At 47.6% G+C, this 6,581-nt stretch overlaps 1 protein-coding gene across 5 annotated transcripts in view; it reads right to left on the minus strand.

The window, feature by feature from the left end:
- The window catches only part of Elf2 (E74 like ETS transcription factor 2), an 84,025-nt gene extending 77,857 nt beyond the window's left edge, over positions 1 to 6,168 (minus strand). For 2 of the 5 annotated variants that reach the window (XM_021157606.1, XM_021157604.1), the window contains exon 1: positions 5,936 to 6,168. The gene's annotated coding sequence lies outside the window, so the exon portion shown is untranslated. Of the gene's footprint in view, positions 1 to 5,560; positions 5,580 to 5,935 lie in introns of those variants that run through there. The other 3 variants (XM_029474865.1, XM_029474869.1, XM_029474867.1) reach the window with 3 other exon arrangements.
- Positions 6,169 to 6,581: the final 413 nt, after the last annotated feature.

Raw genomic sequence — 6,581 nt, forward strand, 5'->3', positions numbered from 1 at the left:
AGTGAGCTCCAGGACAGCCAGGGCTACACAGAGAAACCTTGTCTCGAAAAACCAAAAAAAAAAAAAAAAAAAAAAAAAAAAAAAACCACTCAACACATCCCTCAGAGTTAGTGAGTACCACTTCAGTCCTTAAACACAGGGCGCACCACTTCTTCTTTTGGCTAAGAATAGATTAAATCAAAATACGTATAACAAGAAAAGAAATATAAGCCAATATCCCTTATAAATACAGACATGAAATAAGTCAAATACCACTAAAGCAAAATGAATCAACATATAATTGTTGGCTCTGAGCAAGAAGAGTTTATATCCTGGAAGCCTGCTTCATACCTGAAGTCAAATGACATAACACGGCATATTACTGGAATAACGGACAAACCATATGGCCATCTCATAATGACCGATCATACTGATTTGTGTAGGACTGAAGGACTTCCCAGGATGCAAGACTTTCGATGCTAAACAAGGCAGTCCCAGGTAAAGAGTCACCGCTGGTGATGACAAGAGACATGGAAAGAGCATGTGGAGGTCCAGTACTCACACGGGATTAAAAACAACACAACTGCTAGCCCCATCTGTGAAAACACTGTACCTGATGATAAAAAGGTCAATGGACTCTTTCCTCCTTCCTACCAACCTGGAGGGCAGCAGGCAGCCTCTCGCCCGCTTCTAATCAGCCTTTATTTCCTGGTGGTTCTACTCAAGGAAGGAAAGAAATGTATTCTTATAAAAACAATGCAAAGCCAACTCCCTTACAGGATATATGGTGCTGTGTATAAAAACTACTACAGGATTCACCCAAAATACTGTAAGAATAATTATTTCAGTGAGATAAAAGTATACAATATAAATCTGGAAGAAGAAAAGAATAGAAAGCAGCTTCTATATACCAGCCACAAAGCTGTCACATCTTAAGAAAACCCTATCTATGGACTGTGAGATGGCTCAGGAGTAAGGCACTTCCTGTCAAGCCTGACTCCCTAAGGTCCAGCCCTAGGACCAGAATGGGGAAAAGACAGAACTCACTCCCAAAGGTTGTTCTCTGGCCTTCACACCTACAGAGTACATCACAGCATGTGCACATGCATTAAGAAAATAAACAAATAAAAAGAAAAAAAAACTGAAAATTCCATTCACAGTATCATCATGAAGAATAAAGTACTCACAAAATAAACTATAACTTTGATATACTCATATAAATGAGTTAGTCAATGAGCCTTTAAAAATAAATTCATATGGACATTGGTGGCAGACATTGGTGGCACACCCCTTTAATCCCAGTGCTCAAGAGGCAAAGGCAGGGGGCTGGAGAGATGGCTCAGTGGTTAAGAGCACTGACTGTTCTTCCAAAGGTCTTGAGTTCAATTCCCAGCAACCACATGGTGGCTCATAACCATCTGTAATAGGATCCGATGCCCTCTTCTGGTGTGTCTGGAGACAGCAACAATATACTCACATATATAAAATAAATAAATAAATCTTTTTTAAAAAGCAGAGGCAGGGGCTGGTGAGATGGCTCAGTGGGTAAGAGCACCCGACTGCTCTTCCAAAGGTCAGGAGTTCAAATCCCAGCAACCACATGATGGCTCACAACCATCTGTAACGAGATCTGACTCCCTCTTCTGGAGTGTCTGAGGACAGCTACAGTGTACTTACATATAATAAATAAATAAATAAATCTTAAAAAAAAAAAAAAAAAGCAGAAGCAGGCAGATCTCTGAGTTCAAGTCCAGCCTGCTCTCTACAGAGTAAATTCCAGGACAGCCAGGGCTACACATAAAAACCTTGTCTCAAAAATATAAAGTAAACTAAAGTAAAATTAAGGAAATTCTGCTATTTGCAACATGGATGAACACTGAGAACCTTATGCTACGTGGATAGGGCAGACACAGAAAGCAGGTACACTTAGATGAGTTGCTGGAAAGAGCCAAACCCAGAGATCAGAGAACAGCATCTCCAGGAGCATACAAGAGGCGCAGCTGTCCATCAGCAGACAAAATGTACAATAGATGTACAAACAGAATAAATTCTTAAGATTTGCTATGTCACATTTGACCATAGAAACAATACTATATTATATACCTAAATACAGCTTCTTTTTTAAAGTATAAGGTTTATTCACTGAAGAACTTAAATTTTAAATGAATATTGAAGATCAGTAATTCTCATGTTCAATGTGGTACAATAGGAATTCACCACAAATTAATGTCTTGATTCAAAATAATCTTTACCAAAATTCAAGAGGCCTTTTTTCAGATGCATAGTCTAGCTCTAAAATTATCTGTAAATAATAAAAAAAAGTTGACTAAAAGAGATAAATGAGCCGGGCGTGGTGGCGCACGCCTTTAATCCCAACACTTGGGAGGCAGAGTCAGGCGGATATCTGAGTTTGAGGCCAGCCCGGTCTACAAAGTGAGTTCCAGGTAAACCAGGACTACACAGAGAAACCCTGTCTGGAAAAACCAAAAAAAAAAAAAAGAGAGAGAGAGAGAGAGAGAGAGAGAGAGAGAGAGAGAGAAATGAACAGGCTGTGAGTCTAACTCTGTGGTGGAGTTCTTCCTTAGCATGTCTAACTAAGGCCATAAGGAGAGGGCCATTGCAGTTACTGACTATATGAAAAGATAACATGATGAATCATGAGAAACTTCAGTGACCACGCCAGTTCCTATCCACTAACTAACACGACCGCCTCAAGTGAAAATAACAGCCAGAAGTGAGCGTTGACGCGGGCATGAAGAAAACTAGGCTCCTCCAGTACAAGGCTGAGAAGATACAATATGGGATTCCCACATTGAGAAACAGTTTGGAAGTTTCTCTGAAAGTTAAACATATGATACAGTAAATCATATTTCCATGTGCTTACACCCACCAAGAGAAAACCACACATCCACATAAGGACTTGCAATCAAACCTTCAAGGTCTATCATTTTGAACTGTCTGAAACTGGAAACAATTCAAATATCTATCATAGCTGGTCGGCTGGCATAGCCATAAAATACTACTTACCAGAAATAAAGTCCTGATACATGCTACAATGTAGAAAAGAATCTTTAAAGTATGCTAAGTGAAAGATGTCAAACTTTAAAAATATGTGCATTATGATTCCATGATGCACAATAACCAGAGGAAGCAAACACAGGGAAATGAAACAAAATGGCTATTGCCTAGGGCTGGGCCTTCAGGGAGGGACAGTTAATTAGCCACAAACAGGTTACGGCAAATTTTAGGAGTGGATAGAAAAAAAGTATTATAAAGCAAGCCTGGGATAGTCTCAACCCCATCCATTTGTTTATAAATACTGGATTAGAGTCCTGAGAACAAAACCCTAAGTTTCCTAGGTCTTGTAACGCAGCGAGGCTTGTGAATGGGAAGAGTGCCCAGGCACATCCAGGCACATTCTGCTTTAAAAGGTAAACACAGAGGAGATGAAAAAGAAGAAAAAAAAAAAATACTGGATTAGCCAGGCAGTGGTAGTGCAGACTTCAATCCCAGCACTCAGGAGGCAGAGGCAGGCAGATCTCTGTGAGTTCAAGGCCAGCCTGGTCTACAGAGTAAGTTCCAGGACAGCAAGGGCTACACAGAGAAACCCTGTCTCGGGAAAAAAACAAAAAAACAAAAGACTGGATTATATACTCAAAATGGAGGAACTATTTTTAATATCATGCCAAAAGGCTGATTTCTTTAAAAATATCACTCCAAGGAGAAATGAAAGCACATCCACACAAAAACTTGCATACAAATATTACAATAGCCAGGGGTGGAAGCTCAGATCCCTACTAACCGAGGACTGGATAAAAATAAGGAAGCCTATCCATAGAGGAGCATTACTCAGCAAAATAATAACAGCAATGTACTGATACATGCCACAACATGCACAAACTTTAAAAAACATTATGCTATGCAAAAGAGGCAATCACAAAAGCCTCCATACTGTACACTTGTACTTACATGAAATACCCAGAACAGGAAAATCCATAAGGGATACAAAGGTCCAGAAAGATGAGAGACAAGTGAGTAATGGCTAACTGGTATGGGCGCTGGGTGGTTAGTGTCTCCGCTGGCAGTACTGGGAACTGAACTCAGAGCCTCCCTCATGCAAAGCAAGCACTGTGCCACTGGGCTACACTGCAGACCCATATGATCTTTTTTTAGGGGTTAAAAACATGCTTTAAAATTGAGTTCAGTAACTGTGCAGCTCTGTGACTAAGCCTTAAAAATTGAGCTTGTACACTTATAACTGAATGGCATGTGGTTAGTATCTCAATAATGCTGCAACCTCTCCCCATGCAGATCCATTCACCACCACCACCACCACCACCCCGCCCCCAAAAAAGATACACACAACCTGTGAACAGGTTAAAACCATCAACCCTGATTTGGTAAACTCACCATTGAAGAAATTCGGGATTTAAAAAAAAAAAAAATCCCCAAAGTTTTCAACTCTGTCGAAACATTTTGCAACTATTTATGTCTGTGAGAATAATCCAAGTAATCAAGTATAAAGAGGATAACACTGCCAGGGCGATGGTGCCATGCACCTTGAAACCCAGGCACTCCGGGGGCGGGGGCGGGGAGGGGGGAGCTGCAGGCTGATCTCTGAGTTCGAGGCCAGCCTGGTCTACAGTGCAAGTTCCAGAACAACAAAGGCTACACTGAGATTCTACCCTGTCTCGACAAGCAAAAACCAAGCAAACAACCAGCAACAACAAAGGATAACGTTAAATATTGAGATTTTAAATGTTGAAGACACATCAGACTTCAACTTCTTGTATTTACTGGATGTATCAACTACAGCCACATTGAACGAACTCCGTAAACTGCACTGCCTTCTATAAATCGTATTCCTAAATCCCTTTAAACATAATTCAACAGTTCCCAGTCTCATACGAAGTCATTCAACACTCTGAAGAAACTGTAACCCACAAATATACAATCTTATCTCAGTAGGGCCCGGATGGACATTGTCCACTCGAGAAAGTGAGCAGTTTGCCTCTCAACAGAGACTTAGAGAAAAAACAAAAGCAAAAGTCTTGAGCTCAGAGGCGCAGTTTTTATTATACTTTCTCACTGTCGGATTAAAGCATAAACCACAGAGAACACGAGAAAGATGTCCCAGGGTTACAATGACGCGTCCCCCATCTTCTTGATAGTGTACTAAGAACTTAAAGAAAGGGTATACAGTTGAGAACGTGGTTCCCGTAAGGACAGTCCACCAAGTTGGCCCGTGGGTTATTTTTCCGTCCTTTGCTGACAGAGTCAAAATGTCCCACTAGAGTCTTGAGTGGGTCCGGCCGCCGCGCGCAGCGCCGCTGAGGCAGAATCGGTACCGAGGCGCGCGGGGCGCCCACGACACTCTCCGCGAGATGCCCTAAAGGCCAGCACTGCCGGCGGGGGACTCGGGAGGAGACACTGGACCTAGGCGCTTCCAAGAGCCCCAGGGTTTTTTGTTGTTTTGTTGCAAACACAGATTGTGATCGCAGCCTGGCTCCCCGGGGGACCAGGAGAAGGCGGCGACGGAGGGCCGGCGGAGAGTGAGAATAAAAGAACGGCGGAGTACAACCTGTCGTGCCCGCCCGGGCGGCAGGGAGCAGGCCCGACGGCGACGGAAACTGCCGCCCGGGACGCGCTGCCCCGGCAGCCCGGCCGCCGCGCGATGACTGGCGCCGCGAGGTAAACAGCGCGCGCCGCGGTCCCTCGGCGCCACGACCGTTGCCCCGGGCCGCTCCGGTGCGGGCTCCCGCCCTGCCCCCAGCTCCGCCGGTGTCACCGCCCCAGCCTCCGGAAAGCCCCTCCGCCGCCGCCCGAGCAAACAACACAGGCGCGGGGCGGGGGCGCCCGGGAGGAGGCGACACTCGGGACGGCCGGGCTAGCTCGCCGCGCCCTCCCTCTCCCTCTCGCTCGCTCCCGCCGGCCTCCGCCGTCCCCGCGCTCTTACCTGCTCTCCCTCCACGTCGCCGAGTCCCTTGCCCTTCCCCTCAGGGCCGCAGACCGGCCGAGACGCCGCAGCCGCCCGCCGTTGGCCCGGCGTCCTGCGGGAAGCCGAGGGGGCCTCCCCGGGCCACCGCGCGAGCCGCTCCGCACCACAGGACGAGACAAAACCGCGCTGCACCCCCCGCGCGCGCCACCCTACAGATCCCCCCCCAACCGCCGAGGCGACGGCGGCGACACAGCCGGGCGCGGGGAAGCTGCGGCCGGCCCCCGCCCTCCGCACCCGCCTCGGCTCCTCCCCCTCGGCCTCCTGCCGCCGCCACCAGGACACTGGAGTCCGCCTCCCCCACCCGGCCGCTCCGCGCGCTCCTCCCTCCCCGCGCGCCGCCGGGGGAGGCGACACCGCCAGTCACCGCAGCGCCTGTCAAACCGGGCCGGCTATTTATACTCCCCACCGCCCTCGGGCCCCCCGCAGCCCGCCTCCTGCGCTCTCGAATCCCGCCCTCTCCTCCGCGCCCAACTTCGCCCGAACCCGCCTGCTCAGGTGGAGACGCTCGCCACTCGTCCCGCTCCGCGTCCCCGGGGCTTCCCCACTCCCCCACGTCGCGCGCTGCACTGCGCTGCGGACGCGGGACCAGCGCGTGGGGACGGCG

The sequence above is a fragment of the Mus caroli genome, chromosome 3 (assembly GCF_900094665.2).
Source record: "Mus caroli chromosome 3, CAROLI_EIJ_v1.1, whole genome shotgun sequence".
Taxonomy (NCBI): domain Eukaryota; kingdom Metazoa; phylum Chordata; class Mammalia; order Rodentia; family Muridae; genus Mus; species Mus caroli.